Source organism: Pangasianodon hypophthalmus, chromosome 1 (genome assembly GCF_027358585.1).
Source record: "Pangasianodon hypophthalmus isolate fPanHyp1 chromosome 1, fPanHyp1.pri, whole genome shotgun sequence".
NCBI classification, from domain to species: Eukaryota; Metazoa; Chordata; class Actinopteri; order Siluriformes; family Pangasiidae; genus Pangasianodon; species Pangasianodon hypophthalmus.
Window position 1 is genome coordinate 9,616,089 of NC_069710.1, and position 17,481 is coordinate 9,633,569.

Sequence of the window (17,481 nt, forward strand, 5' to 3'; positions counted from 1 at the left end):
GCAAGCCAGTGGGGACAGTGGCAAGGAAAAACTCCCTGAGACGATATGAGGAAGAAACGTTGAGAGGAACCAGACTCAAAAGGGAACCCAGCCTCATGTGGGTGATGATGGATAATGTAATTATAACTAAATCCCTTCTATAACTGTGTACTACATGGACAAATAGTGCAATTGTGCAACCAGTAAATTCATTACAGTTTTCAAATGAAGTCTGGTTTGTTGAACCTCTCCACTGTCCTCTCATGGACACCTGAGTGCAAAATTGTTTGCGGCAACCGCAGCCCCAAAACCACCACAGCAATTGCAGTCCCATGCCATCTCAGTACAACTCCCCAAATGAGATCCCCAAGCCATCTCCAGAGCCCCCAAGTGGCACCATCCCCAGCAATCTCAATGATCTTCAGGCCGTCCATGTGGGGCCACGCCCAGCAGCCGCTAGTGATCTCCAACTGCTGAGAACTCCAACCAGAAGTAGAGCATCAGGATGGATCAGGCAGGTCCGGAGAGCAGAAGGGGTCAGGATCACTGGTATCTCAGGAGTAGCATGTGTAGCTTGACAGAGAGAGAGGGAGAGAGAGAGATTGTTAGGTAAGCTTTTGTCCCATAATGGTTAAGGACAATGTACTTTGCATGCATTCACTCAGGTACTGAGGCGTGAGACCATTCAGTGCTTAATGGGTCAATACTAGTATTTTATAATCAATATGAAATTTGATTGGAAGCCAGTGCAGTGTGGATAAGATAGGAGTGATGTGGTCATATTTTCTGGTTCTTTTACCGACTCTCACTGCTGCGTACTGGACTAACTGGAGCTGGTTTATGCACCAACTGGAACATCCAGACAGCAAGGTATTACAGTAATCCAACCTAGAGGTAACTAAAGCATGAAGTAATTTTTCTGCATCATGTAGTGACATTTTATTTTTTTATCTTAGCAATATTTCTGCGATGAAAGAAAGCTATCCTAGTAATATTATCTACATGAGCTTCAAATGAAAGACTGGAGTCAATAATCACACCAAGCTGCACATGATGAAACAGAAAAGCTATTCAGGGTTATTATGTAATCAGAAAGCTTACTTCTGTAAGTACTTCTCTCTTGTTAGTATTAAGTAAAAGAAAGTTAATAAGCACCCAATGTCTAATGTCCTTTACACATTCCTCAACTTTATTAAGCTGATGTCTGTCATCTGGCTTTGCTGAAACATACAACTTTCTGTCTTCAGCATAACAGTGGAAGCTAATACCATGTTTACGAATCATTTTTCCCAGAGGTAGCATATATAAAGAAAAGAGCAGTGGGCCTAAAACGGAACCTTGCGAAACACCAAACTTTACCTTTATTATGCGTAGAGAAGTCACCATTTACATCTACATACTGATAACAATCAGTCAAATAAGACCTGAGCCAGGAGAGGGCTGTTCCTTTAATGCCTACAACATTTTCTAGTCTATCAAGGAGAATAGGACGATCAATGGTATCAAAAGCTGCACTAAGGTCAAGCAACAAAAGCAAGGAGACACGACCCTGATCAGAGGCCAGTAGTAGGTCATTTATCACTTTAACTAGTGCTGTCTCTGTGCTGTGATGAGGCCTAAATTCTGACTGATACATTTCATGAAAGTTATTCCTTTGTATGTATGAGCATAACTGCTGTGCTACAACATTTTCTAGGATCTTAGAGATAAAGGGGAGGTTTGATATTGGCCTATAGTTGGATAATTGACAGGGGTTGAGGTCAGGTTTTTTAATCAGGGGTGTGATAACTGCTAGTTTAAAAGATTTAGGTACATAGCCAATGCTAAAGAAAGAACTGATTATTTTAGAAGAGGTTCGATTGCTTCTGGAATTATCTGTTTGAAGAAACACGTAGATAAGGGATCTAGTATATATGTTGATGATTTTGATGAGGAAATTGGTGAAATTAGTTTAATTTAAATTAATAGTCAATTTTTTGCCTGATATTTTCAATTTTACCAACGAAAAAAATTCATGAAGTTATCACTGCTATATAACGATTGTGTGCATGTTTCTGTTGTGGTCTTATTCCTAGTTAAATATGCTACAGTATTAAAAAAGAATCTAGGATTATTTTTGTTATCTTCAATTAGGGTGGAGAGATACATTGATCTAGCAGCACTAAGAGCATTTCTATAGCTCAGAAGGCTCTACTTCTATGGTGTTTGAAATACTACCAATTTAGTTTGACACCATTTATGTTCTAACTTTCGAGTGGTCTGTTTTAAGGTGCATGTGTGATCTTTATACCAGGGTGCTAGCTTTTTCTCTCTAATTATTTTTCTTTTAAGTGGAGCTACCTTATCTAGCGTGTAGCAGAATGGTGATTCTAAGCATTCAGTTGCCTGGTCAAGTTCTTGGATCAGACTGTGATCCAATCATGGTTGGTAACTCCGGGAGATTACTGATAAAACTCTGTGCAGCTGCTGACATTAATGTGCGTTTATCGCGGTAGCATGGCAAAGTGCATATATTATGATTAAGACACATTTTAAATGAGATGAGATAATGATCTGATAATGATAGCTTCAGACTGTGGAAATGTGACTATATTTTCTATATTTAATCCAAATTTTAGTATTAAATCAAGAGTGTGACCACCACTATGTGTGGGTCCTATTACATTCTGATTAAACCCTACTGAATCTAGAATGGACACAACCGCTGTTCTCAGAGAGTCTTCTGGATTATCAAAATGAATATTAAAGTCTCCAACAATAAATGCTTTGTCTAAAGAAGCAACCAGGTTAGAGATGAAATTCACAAAGGAATTCAGAATATGGCCCCGGGGGTCTGTAAATAATAATTAGAGGAATCGTCTGTGTAGACTTATTTTTAGTGGCTACATATGTTATGTTGATATAAAGAAATTCAAATGTGTTGAATTTATGACTACGTTTTTGTGTGATGCCTAGATTATCATTATAAATAACTGTGACACCTCCTCCTCTGCCAGCCAAACAGGGCTGATGTATATAACTTGTATCCGGGAGGACTAGCTTCATTTAATGCTACATACTCATTTGGTTTAATCCACCTTTTTGTTAAACACAGTACATTAAACCCCTGATCAGTAATAGTTTCATTAACAATAAGCACTTTAGACATAAAAGATCTAATATTTAACAGTCCTAGCTTCAGATCAAAGGTGCTGGCTGTGCATTTGGTATGATTTAATTTTATGTTAACTAGGTTACTAAAACAAATTTTCTGAGTATTTCTACATTTTACAACTCGGGGAACAGACACAGTCTCAATATGTTGGAACCTGAGTGACGACACAGTGCAACTAGCAGATGGTCAGTTTAGCCTGCTTGTTTGCTCCCTGACCTTGGCTCTGGATTGTCACCGACTAACTAGGCCTGTTCTAAGAATATGTGCCATGCTACAAGAAATGAGAGTAGCACGTTACCGAGTGGGATGGATACCGTCCCACCCTAACAGGCCAGCCTTGCCCTCAAAACTACCCCAATTATCTATAAAGCCCAATTATCTATAAAGTTTTTGGAGCATCACCTGGACATCCAGCAGTTCAGCGACCATAATCTATCACATCAGGAAGGGGCCAGAGCATATTACTGCATCGGACATCGCCTTCACTAATTTGCACACCTCTACAATGTTACTCTTAGTGAACTCTGACTGATGAAGGGGTATATCATTAGCTCCTACATGAATAACTATCATTGAAAACCTATTCTTGCCTAAGACCCTAAGATTGCCTGCTATGTCCGGCGCCCTGGCTCCCGGTATACACCTAACTAGTGCTGCTGGTGCCCCTAAAGGCCTAGCTAATTTCACGTGCCTTAAGATAGAGTCTCCTATAACCAGAGCTCTTTCAGGTTTCTCAGCAGGTGCTTCACTGAGGAGAGCAAACCTGTTAGACACATGAAGCAGAGAGGAGTGGTGCTCCTGTGGGTGAGCCTTAGCATTAGCTTTGGCTTTGCGATTATGCAGCAGAGTCGTCACCCGATCGCCCCGCTGTGAAGGCTCTAATGCCAGAGTTGGGGTATTGCTGTCTCCGCCTAAGGCATCCAGACTTTCCTCCTACAGAAACTACGCTGCTCTCACTCTCCATTTAACAATGTCCATTGTTAAAAGCGCTATACAAATAAAATTGAATTTAATTGAATTGAATCAGCCTCTCAAAACACTTGACGATGATTGGGCTGAGGTGTTTTGGCCCTGGCACAACGGTGGCTGTTTTGTGGCGGGTGGTGGCCACGCTAACCCTAATGCTAATTCTAATGCTGCAATCTTCTCTGTCAGAGAGCTAGCTAATATACACTTAGCACAAATAAAGCTATTACTAACGATTACTAACGGAGGAAGAATGACTAAACATCCTGCACTCAACACACTGAACAAGCTGAATGTTTGCTGTGTTATTGAACATACCCTAGTTGAAGATTATTTGATATTATTTTAGATGGCGTGGATCCAGCGTGGATGGCCTCCACCCATTGTCTTTAGACAAAAAACAAAAGCATTCTTCGAAAAAAATGAAAATATGCAGAAAGGAAAGTGAAAAATACAGCAGATGAAAAGAATAGAGCAAAATTATTGATAAAAGAGAAAGAAACAGTAATGTTTAAATGCCAACGCAGGTAAGAAACTCACGGTAAACGATTTGAAAACAAGAACTACGTCACAGGAATTACGTTCTCACCAGTGTTTACATTCAACTCATGGGTTGATACTTTCCTATCTGAAATCCTGCCTGTTCTCAACACTGGATCCCTATCCAACTCCATATTAAAGTCACAGATGACACCACGGTGGTAGGCCTTATCAGTGACAACAATGAGATGGTCTATAGGGAAGAGGTCCACACCTAGCAGTGTGGTTCACTGACAACAACCTGGCCCTCAAAGAGCTCATTGTGGACTACTGGCAGAACAAGGAGATACACATACACACAAACCCCTATCTACATCAATTGGGCTGAGGTAGGACATATGTACAGCTTTAAGTTCCTTGGTATCCACATGTCCGAGGACCTTACCTGGGCCCTGAACACCACCACCCTGTTCAAGAAGGTGCAACAGACTTTTGCTTCATGAGGAAAGCTCACCTATTTACTCAGACCATGATAAACTTCTATCGCTGTACCATCAAGAGTATACTGACGAACTGCATCTCAGTGTGTTACGGTACCTGCTCACTCCAAAAAGAAGGCCTTCCACTGGGTGTTGAAAGCTGCCCAACACATCACTGGTGCCCAGATACCCTCTATTGAGGACATTCATCACAAACACTGCCTTTAGAGAGTGAGAGGTATAATCAAGGACATCTCTCACCCCAACCATGAACTGTTCACTCCTCTTCCATCTGGAAAACACTACAGGAGCCCCCACTGTTGCATCATCAGGCTAAGGAACATCATCATTCCCTCGGCAGTTGAACTCTTCACAATGGTGCTAATCCCCCTTCAACAAACTCCCAACTGCTCTTTGCATAGAGAGAGAGTGTGGCATAGCTGATGGATCTTGCAAGACATGCACACACACATACAAGCACGGAGCATGAACTTTAACGGGGCAAAACCACGAGCTAGTGACAGCCCCTTTTTCATTGGTGTATTCCTTTTTGTTGAGTTTTGGAAAGTGCACTGAAAAACGTGGTGACAATAAACGTGAGCCACGAGCTCAACTGACATTCAGGCTGCCTCCCAAGTCTTTCTCTGCACACATCCACACCAGAGTTCTACAAAGACTTTGGAGAATCTGAGCAAAGAAATGTTGAGCAGCGTAGATAGGGCTAGTTTTATGCTGCCTGCATGAACGTCTTGCTGTATGATGGTATGTGCTCTGTCAGTCACACACAGATCCATGATTATTACTTCTGTAAAACATGACCAGGGATGGACAAAATACATAAAAATGGATTTTGATACATGAAATACTATATTTTTGAAAATACAGAAATAATCAAAATAAACAAAAATAATCTTAAATACATATATATATTACAGATTCATGTTTTAGAAGTACTGCCTATCCCTGTCCAGGTCAAACCTTACTACTTTAATTGGTGGTTATGTTTCTTGATAAACAGTAAACTGACATCTGAAACATGCTCTAATGTAAACAGTTTTGTCTTTGTTTGGTTTAGGATTTGCAGTCGAACCATTCAAGGATTGAATTTTGAAATTACTCTCAGCCACACATACTGTAAGTATTCAGAATTGGCGAAATACTGCTCCTGTGTGTGTGTGTGTGTGTGTGTGTGTGTGTGTGTGCGCGCGTGTGTGTACTTATAGCCAGTACACTATATAAACATACAAATTTCCCTGACAGCTATATACATGAAGTTACATGTTGTACTTTGTTATGTAGCTGTTTTCAGACTTCATGCAACAATCTGGAAAAAATCACATCTTTGCCCCATATGTGCAACACCTTGACATTTACATGCGCCAGGTGGCTGGAAGCAAAACACTGGCACAGGACCTCCTCATGGATGCTTCGTTGCTATGGGAGAAATAGGCAAAACTTAGACCAGAAGTGGCTCAGGCAGAGCCAGGTACACAAGCGCAAACATGAATATCTACATTCTGTCCACCAACTTCTATTCACTATCTGTAAGAAGAATGACTGAAAACTGTACGTCATAGAGTAGTCTTACTGAATTTACATTTATTAGTGAACTTGGTTTCCTCTCTCTAAGGCTGACTGGTCTGGTGCATGCAGCGACACTCCAGCTGAGTGGTCTACAGTTATTCTGAGCATGCCCAGTTGTGACAAGGCCGCAATACTCCAGCCTGAGGTAAGCATAAGTGTTGCTTACATTTGAAAAATTGAAGGCTACAGGTGTTCCAATACATTAGGAAAAAGGTGCAGGTTATAACACCTACAATAAATGGCACATTCACCCACATACATGGTGACCATACTAAAAAAACGTGCCAAAAGTAATGGTCGACACTCTCTTTAGAACCAAGTGACGGGGAACCGTGACAGTTATCCGGTGTTCATAGAACAGGGTTACATACGTAATAGGTTTAATGTTCTATTTCACCCCTCCTAACTGCCAGAGGGTGCTGTTCACCTGGATAACCTAGACCAGTGGGTCACGAGAAAGCAAGTCATCCTCAGACCAATTTAGAAGGGATATACTCACTGCACTCACTTCTTTATAAAGTGATGATCTTTAAGATAAGATGCCCAGGTATCGAGTAATTCAAGCCACAGCAGGCAACTCCCAAAGGTGAAACTCAGTAAAGCTCCTCTGAGAGACACTTCAGCATTGCGACAGGAATGTACGGAGGTATATGCCACTCCAGCGCCCTTGGCTCCCTAGTACCACACCATGACATCCCAAGTGTGGTTACCACGTGACCTTCTGTTAAAGATCTCAGCATGTGTGCGCATACATAAAATAGAAGGTATCCAGGTGATGAAACACTCCTCCTGGCGGTTAGGAGAGGTGAAATAGGATACCCTAAAGTTTAGTGTGGATGGGCCCACTTGGATAACGTAAAGATTACACTCACTGATAACAATTTTGCCCATTCTTTGCCCATTCACCCATTCTTCAGTGGATAACTTTGCTCTGATACTGATAAAGCTAAAAAAGCTTTAAAAAAAAAGCCTCAAGACCCTAATACTGAACATCCTTTAAACACACTCAGTACTGGGTGACTTTACAGCATACAGACACTATCTGGTGCCATCCTCTTCTGGGTGGCACCAGATAGTGTCTGTATGCTGTAAAGTCTGTATGCTGTACAAAAAAACCCACGTAGATTCAGGCCACGGGTTTTAGGTAATGTTCACATCAAACATCAGAATGAAGAAAAAGTGTGATATCTGTGACTTTGATCATGATGTTGGTACCAGATAGGCTGGTTTGAGTATTTCAGAAATTAATCTCAGAAGCTAATCTCCTGGGATTTTCACACATAACAGTCTCTAGAGTTTTCACAGAATGGTGCAAAAAAACAAACAAACATTGATTGAGTGATAGTTGGGTGGAAACGCCTTGTTGATAAGAGATCAACGCACGCAAAGCTCCTGACAACATACCTGGTTGTGTACTGAGAGACTGTGCAGTAGAACTCACTGATGTCTTCACAGACATATTTAACATCTCACTTAGTCAGGCTGTTGTTCCCACATGCTTCAAAGCCACCATCATCATTCCAGTCCCGAATAAGTCGTCCCCCTCCTGCTTCAATGACTACCGTCAGGTTGCACTTATCCTAATGAAGTGCTTTGAATGACTAGTCATGCACCACAACAAGTCTTTCCTCCCCCCCTCCCTTGACCTCTTTCAGTTCCCCTCACACATCTGGACAAAAAAAGACTCATACGTTAGAATGTTGTTCATAGATTTCAGTTCAGCATACAACACAATCATCTGAATGTGGAGAAGACAAAGGAGATTGTTGTCGACTTCAGGAGAGCGCACACTCAGCATGCTCCTCTGACCATCAATGGTGCGACTGTGGAAGGAGTGAGCAGCAGACTTTGACTTTGAGAGGACTGAGGAAAATTGCCAGTTTGGTTGAATCTGCCAGGAAGGATATAGTAACTAAAATAATCATTCTATCCATGCTGAGCAGAAATGCAACAGCAGAAGACCACACTGGGTTCCACTCCTGTCAGCCAAGAACAGGCTATCGTGGGCACAGGCTCACCCAAACTGGACAGTTGAAGATTAGAACCTCACTGTGCCCTCAATTTGAGTTTGACCTCAATTTTCATAGAAAAACCTATGGTAACTTTAAATAAAGATACTACAGTCATAATTTTCTTTATTTACAGCTGTGAAATTAAAGCTTTTTTTTTTTAATTTTTTTTATTTTTTTTTACATATTTTTGTGGCACAGCATATTTTGGGAATATTGTTGATCAGGGACAGCATGTAATCCTAGCAGGTAAGATCATATTTGTAATTCATAATGTATCCCTTGTGGGTTCTAATAGAACACATCACTGTTATAACAATTAAATAGAATTGCAACTCTCCCCAGAATTCTTTTAAATAACATTAATTAATCTAAACATTAGATTAGATAAATATTAGATTAATCTAATGTTTCTGCACACTGTTGGTTAAAAGGCTACTGACTGTTTTTTTTTCAATATTACTGTCAGCTCAGTAATGAAGTGTTCATATTACTATTTTTCTAGACCAATTTCTATTCTTCTTGGTCATAGTAAAGCTATCATTGCTATAAAATCCCTGTTAAATGAGTTCATGACAAACTCATGAGTGTAAATTTGTGATGCAACAAAAGTATACATGAATACAATAGTGCGAAATGAAATACAGATGCTTTCTCACCAACTTTGGTGCTTTAGTTATACATGTGCTGGCTAACTTTTTTTGCTTCCACATATAAATGCTAGGCTCATAGCAAAGGGTCTAGGGAAACAGTCAGTAACTCTATAACCACTGTGTGCACAAACATCACACTTTTGTTGTGAAAAATAGAATTTAAATGTCTTTAGCTTGGGAGAAAATAAATATTTGGCCTCAACTGTAATATATGCAATAATGTTTTGAATGATGTTCATTTAGTATGCAGCTAGAATACCAAAAGGAACTGAGTTAGTTAGGAGTTCTTGTAAGAATTTCTCAGATGTAGCTTTGCCTCTCACAAATCTCCCCTGTATGTCAGCTCCTTTTCTGTGGTCTTCTAGCTGTAAGGCTGCTTTTATGGCTGTTGCTTTTATATAGTGTACCTGTTCTTTCTACGCCAGATTTCAAGTAGACGCCAGTGGTGCTGTCCTGATTCAAGAAGACGCTCATGGTATAGATCATCCTGTTAGCTTCTTCTCTCATAAGTTTAACTGTCATCAGATGAACTATAGCACTATTGAGAAGGAGAAGCTTGCCCTCCAACATTTTGTGTGTCCATGTCGGTGGTGGGATGGGTGTCTTGTGTCTCCTCCTTCAGGCCCAACCCACTGCAATGTGTCACGTTCCTGCTTCCAGCTTGCCATTGGAAGATCACAACTGTTACACACCTTGCTCCTGCCTCATGCTTTGGGATTGGTTGGATGTACTTTTCTGGATGTGTAGTTAAACCTCTTCAGTCTACATCCCTGCACAGAACATTGCCTTTGTCCCATGTAAATTTTGCTACATGTGCTGATTTATGCTTTGCCCCTTTGGGTTTGATTTGTTCATTTGTGTGTGTGTGTGTGTGTGTGTGTGTGTGTGTGTGTATATATATATATATATATATATATATATATATATATATATATATATATATATATACACATATGTGTGTCAGGTCCAGAGGTATTTGGACAATAACAGAGTGTTTGTGTTTTTGCCTTTATACACCACCACAATGGATTTGAAATAAAACAATCTAGATGTGATCGAAGTGTAGACTTTCAGCTTTATTTTAAGAGATTCCACAAAAATATGGCATTTACCATTTAGGAATTACAGCCATTTTAAGCAAAGTACTTCCATTTTCAGGGGCTCAAAGGTATTTGGACAATTGACTGACAAGAAGTTAACTGACCAGGTGCGGTCCATTCCCTTGTTACTTCAAGACGAATGAAGCAGATAAAAGGTCTGGAGTTGATATCAGGTATTGAGTTGGCATTTAGCAGCTGTTCGACTGGAGCTACCAATATGAAGTCCAAGGAGATCTCAATGCAAGTGAAGGAAGCCATCATTAGGCTGAAAAAACAACATAAATCTATAAGAGAGATATCAAAAACCTTAGGTGTGGCCAAATCAACAGTTGGGTACATTCTTAAAAAAGAAAGAAAGCACTGGTGAGCTCAACAACATCAAAAGGCCTGGAAGACCACAGATGACAACTAAAGTGGATGATTGCAGAATCCTTTCCTTGGTGAAGAAAAACCCCTTCACAACATCAACAGAAGTCAAGAATACTCTGGAGAAGGTAGGCGTATCATTGTCAAAATCTACAATCAAGAGATGCCTTCATGAATGTAAATACAGAGGGTTTACAACAAGGTGCAAACCACTGGTAACATTCAAAAACAGGAAATCCAGATTAGACTTTGCCAGAAAACATCTAAAAAAGCCTCCCATGTTCTGGAATAAGATTCTTTGGACTGATGAAACCAAGATTAACTTGTACCAGAATGATGGGAAGATAAAAGTATGGCGAAAGAAAGGCTCATGATCCAAAGTATACCACATCATGTCTCAAACATGGTGGAGGCAGTGTTATGGCATGGGCATATATGGCTGCCAGTGGAACAGGCTCACTGGTGTTTATTGATGATGTGACTGCTGACAGAAGTAGCAAGATGAATTCTGAGGTGTATAGGGCTATACTCTCTGCTCACATTCAGCCAAATGTTACAAAACTGATAGGACATCGCTTCACAGCGCAGGTGGATAATGAACCTAAGCTTTTTGAAGGCAAAGAAATGGAATATTCTTCAATGGCCAAGTCAGTAGCCTGATATCAACCCAATAGAGCATGCTTTTCAAGACTGAAGGCAGAAAGATTCACAAACAAGCAGCAACTGAAGGCCTGGCAAAGCATCTCCAGGGAGGAAACTCAGAATATGAGTTTTGAGAACATGGGCTCCAGACTTCAGGCAGTCACTGACTGCAAAGGATTTTCATCCAAGTATTAAAATTATGGTTATATTTACAATTATGTCACTTTGTCCAAATACCTTTGAGCCCCTGAAAATGGAGGTACTTTGTTGAAAATGGCTGTAATTCCTAAATGGTAATTGCCGTATTTTTGTGGAACGTCTTAAAATAAAGCTGAAAGTCTACACTTCGATTACATCTTGATTGTTTGATTGTTTTATTCCAAATCCATTGTGGTGGTGCATAAAGGTAAAATCACAAAAACTCTGTCATTGTCCAAATACATCCGGACCTGATATACTGTATATATATATATATATATATATATATATATATATATATATATAGAGAGAGAGAGAGAGAGAGAGAGAGAGAGAACATACAGCAATAGCCACCACTTGTAAATAGTACATTGTAAACTGTGGTTAGTAGGAAGTCAATGCCATTTATGTTTAATCAGTTTTCTCTTGGTTTTGGGTTAGCTAGGGGGTAAGGGAAGGAAGTGCATTTTTTGTTTCTTTCTTGTGGGTTAGGTAATTTAGTTCACTTTGTGTATAATTAGAGGGAATTTCTATTATTATTTTGGCCTAGTCAGCTTCTGACGCTTTAACCACGTTGAAAAAAAAAAGAGTGGGAATAAAATACAAAGCAATCTTGGTCTTTGTATGTTGCGGCCATATCTACACCAGGTAGATATGTACAGATCCATTATAGCCAGTAAACATTGATACAGCTGATAAATAAGTGATAAATTAAGCAATGTTGCTTGATGCTCAGTGAGCAAGGATTTCTCGTCTAGCAAATATGATTACAGATGGTTCCTCTGTCCCATCCACATCTAATCCCTGTATTGCATCCTCAGTGAGGAACTAACTCATGAAATAGTGATTCAGTGATAGAGAACAATAAAAAGTACAACTAAACATGAGGAAAAACTCACTGACAATGACATTGTCCACATTTCCTGCTAGTCAGCTCTAGCATCAAATGTGGCTTTGCAGAATACAAGAGATAGAAAAGGTGTATAAAATAGGTCATACACTACCATTTAAAAGTTCAATATCAGTGAATATATATTTTTGAAGTGTGGCAGGGTGCAATATCCTGCTGAAAGAGGCCACTGCCATTACGGAATACCGTTGCCATGAAGGGGTGTACTTGGTCTGCAGCAATGTTTCGGTAGGTAGTACGTGTCAAAGTAACATCCACATGAATGCCAGGACCCAAGGTTTCCCAGCAGAACACTGGCTGCCTCTGCCAGCTTGCCTTTTTCCCATAGTGCATCCTGGTACCATCTCTTCCCCAGGTAGGTGACGCACACACCCAGCCATCCACATGATGTAAAAGAAAACATGATTCATCAGACCAGGCCACCTTCTTACATTGCTCCAGGTCCAATTCTGATGCTCACGTGCCCATTGTAGGTGCCTTCGGTGGAGGACAAGTGTCAGTATGGGCACTCTGAATGGTCTGCAGATGCACTGTATGTTCTGACACCTTTCTATCATAGCGAGCATTAACAATTTGTGCTACAGTAGCTTTTCTGTGAGATCGGACCAGATGGGCTAGCCTTCGTTCCCCACACGCATGACTTGGGACAAGGGAGGCATGGGAAATGCAACTGCAAATTTGCTTTTGCTTCTCTTGTCATGGGTTTGTAACTAAAAAGTTGAGGAAGATTTAATTTGGACAACTAAAAGAAGGGTTGGCACAGTGATGCAGTGGGTAGCATTGCTGCTTCATAACTCCAGAGTCCCAGGTTTGATCCTGATCTTGGGTTTCTGTCTGAGTGGAGTTTCTGTGCTTTTTCTCCCTGTGTCTGCGTGGGTTTCATGGCAGTAAGTGGATTGGCTAACCTAAATTGGCTTATGTGTGTCTGGTGCCCTGTGATGGACTGGTTGCCCATCCAGAGTGCAAGTGCTGGGGTGTACACATTTTATTATGTTTTACAATTTACCCGATCTTTACTGTGCATGTGTGTCATTTCACCACATTACAGTACATGTTTTGTCGTTACCCAGTGCACGTCCCCTACCTAATTTGCACTGTTGAACATATGTTAATGGTTTTCAGTTGATTCAGTCAGCAGAAACGTTACATCATGAAACTTGAGTGCCAAGGTTACAACATACTAATGCAAACCCTGCAATAGGAACTAATATAAAAGCCATGATGTTAAAAAGTTTTTATAAATAGGATTGAGTATGGTGGTGTAAACCTCCCCCATTTTGCTTCAAAAATATATTTAAGATTAACAGATTAAGATCATTTTTGTCTAGATCTTACTTCAAATGGAATATTATTTCTAATTTTGTATTCAAAGTGGGAGGTCTAATCATTTTTTGTTGTGTAATTGGAACATATACCAACTAAAGATTAAGCTATTCAATTTCCACAAACAACTGTTTTATTTTTATTCTGATCTTTTGTATCAGTACAATATTCCAGTTACTAAAAAAACTTTGCTGTGGTAATTGGTGTTATTCTTAACAGAGTTAATATACCTTTACATATGGTGTATGAGTTATTTCAAAATGTTACAAACCATGCTATAATGTCATGAAATGATACACATGCATGTTACAAATCGGTAGAGTAGTAAAGCATTAAAATGTGTGCAAATTGGTCAGGGGACATGGCTCTGGTAACCACAAATATTCTTCACTGTGATCCTTCCAAAGTAAAAACCCAGGGCCTTGGCTGGAATACCTGTCTGCTGGATCAGACCCTGGAGCACCTGCAGATCCACTGCGTGGGCATCAAGCAGGTCCTTGATGCCCTGCTCCTGGTCTCGGTGCAGCTGGAGGAGGGCCTGATTCTGGGTCTGTTGGAGGTAGCTGAGGGACCTGATGATCTCAGCCAGCAGTGCGGACTCTATGACGGGTTTTTTTTTTTAGCAGTTTTATTTTATAAATACACACACACGCAAACACGCGGCTCTGTGCTGGTTGGTTCTCTCTCTCCCGAGGCATTCATCTCTCCCCTTTTGATCCTCACCCCAGCTCACTGCAACACAGAACCTTCATTAGCACAATTAGTGCTACCAGTTATCCACATTTACTATAGGGTATGGGCTTTTGTCAGCTAGATAATGTATTTCACAGTACTCACCACAAATGATTATACAACTGTTAAAATCTGTAATTATACCATGAGAGAAAATGCTGTAGTGTGAAAGTCTGTAAATAGTTAACGCTAGCAAACTGAATTAAGATAACTAAAAAAGAAACTAGCTACAAATACATGGACATGAACTAATGTACAAACAATTAACAATAAATCACATATATGTTAAGTCTAATTAGAAACATGAGAAATTTTAAAATGAGAAGTAGAGTTTGTAGAAATGTACCTAATTTAAGGGATGGAGCAGCGAGTCAAATTAACTGAAATAGGTTCCAGCGAAATTTATCCATTCATGTGAAGTGAAGTGAAGTGAAGTGACGTGTAGCCAAGTATGGTGTGATACCTGTTTCCAGCAGCACACAGATTTTTAGCTTGGGGGTAAAAGCTGCTGCACGTCTGTGTTAGTTAAGATATAAACACTACAGAACTTTACCTCCTGCATTATTTATTTATATGCTTGTTTGTTTCTTTGTTTGTATTTTTGTATTTTCTTGAATTCAAATACAGTATAGTACATTCTTTCCATCACATATTCAATCAAATACAAAATATATTACTAGTTCCTACAGCTTTATAGTTTTATAACCAAAAAAAAAAACCCAATAAAAGCTAATTAATTAATTCATTCATTTAAAAAAATTCTGGCATCGGGTTACAGATTCTAGATGCACACAACTTTTATATGAGGCTGATTTTCAAAAAATTGACAATTTATTTTTAATTAATGTATGTAACATCTTTGAATAGAATGATTGCTTTGCAAAGGTTCTTTGCACTAAAATAATATATTATGTATAGTGTATATTATACACTATTTGCATTAAAAATATTTTTATTAATTGAACAAAGATTGTACATGTAAATCTACATAGTAGGGGTGTAACAAATTGTCATGATACAATGCACTGTGATGCAAAAATGTGCTCATGTGTACTTTGGAAATGTGCGATATCAGCATTATATTAATTATACATCTAATGCAGTTGCACTGTTTATACATTTTATTTACAATATTAAACCACATTTCATAGAAATTTTTAATTTATTTAGTTTTATACAGAAAAAAATGCACATTGTTATGCATTTTTCATGATACAGAAATAAAAAGAGTCTTTTCGATCATAATTTTTCTTCATTCAAATTTTGTTCCAAATATTCTGAGAAAAATAATAATGACAGTAATTGAATTACAATTACAATAATTTCACATTATTAATATGTGGCTACATTTAATTTTCTCATTCCCTCATATTACTAATTTGTGGCCATGGCTTAATGATCTTGATCCCACAAGTATAAATCTTGGCTATGCAATTTTTTTTATTTTTTAAACTCAGGCATTATTCAGACATCAGAACTTATTGTACTTATTTATAGTGGTCACTTTGGATTATTTCTTTACCTCTTTTTTTCTTTCAGGTAGTTGAGCATCGTAAACACTACTGACGAGCTGCTGTATCGTCTGATTAGTTTTGGAGTCCTTGTGCTCATCTACATACTCGCTTGCTCAAACATATTTCTGGATTCGTCTTTGGCATGTCTGAAATTCCGATGCATTTTCATTCAAATATTAATAACAGAAGACAAACATTTCACATTTTTAGTTTACATTTAGTGTTATTCTTGGCCAAATGAACACAATAGTAAACTCTTACTTCAGAGCACTTGCTCTAACATGTCATTGTTGGAAAAAAAAGAGACCCTCAAATCAAAGTCTCAACCACACAGATTTGTCATACATGTTATTTTTTTGTAGCTTATTATTTACAAACACAATAAACATAATATTTTTGACATGGTTGTTTTATGTCTTTTGTTTTTCTTTTCCGCTTTCTTTTGTAATGTAACTGTTTTAAAATGATGCCTCAGTGTATTTACCTCATTTGATGCCTAAACACAAGTTATGGTGAAATCTTAAACTTTTTTCAATCAATATTCTACTGAAAGTATGCAAGTTATTGATTCATGGTGTCTTGCTATTTACCAGAAAGTAAACGGAAACACATTAGTGGGTTTGTAGTCAAACTCCATTAAACATTGCTGAAATAAAAGGGTACTGTGGGTGCTCTAGCAATAACTTTAAATCTACGGTATGGTCCTGACACATAATCAGGTTACTTTGCTAATTACAACTTGAAAGATCCATATGTCTTGTATGTAAGACCAAAGAAATATACTGAGATTCTTATGGATGGTGAAAGAAACAGAAACGCTATTTTTGTTCTGATTTCTTGGTCATGTGGTTAATAATCTAAGCACTAGGTCAGGCATACAGTTATCCCAAACGGAAAAACATTGTGCATCTAGAACTGAAGGTATTAACAAAATGTTAAATATCGTTATGTGTTGTCTTGAAGGTCATTTGCAGGTTTTTTGGAACAGTGATTAAATCCGCGTCGTGGTGCTGTATGCTATAGTGGCTTTATAATGCACTCAGATATGAAGGAACAAAGCGCAGGTGTGTGTGTCTCTCACATAACTCCATTCAGCGCAATGCAACACTCAGACACACTACACCACATCTTATATTTGGCAATTCAGTGAAGCTGCAAGAGTTAGTCATATATCTCTTTCTTTCTTTTTTGTATCACGCGCAATTTCTGCGGGAAACGCCATGTGTAAAGGAGTGAAGATTTTACCTGACTGTTACACTACACAGCTGAACTCGGTTCTGGTTGATTACTAATCCTTAATCAGTACTCTTCTGCCCCATTTCAAATGTAAACACACCAGTTATCATACAGATTATATACTTGTTTTATGCATTTGTTTAAAGAAAGAAAGAA

General features: G+C 38.9%; 1 long non-coding RNA gene across 1 annotated transcript; it reads right to left on the reverse strand.

Moving 5' to 3' along the window:
* Window positions 1–14,422: 14,422 nt before the first annotated feature.
* On the reverse strand, window positions 14,423–17,442 carry LOC113547002 (uncharacterized). The gene is made up of 2 exons (XR_008302457.1): window positions 17,335–17,442; window positions 14,423–14,575 (listed from the first exon to the last, which is right to left on the reverse strand). It is a non-coding gene; the product is annotated as an uncharacterized LOC113547002 (long non-coding RNA).
* Window positions 17,443–17,481: the final 39 nt, after the last annotated feature.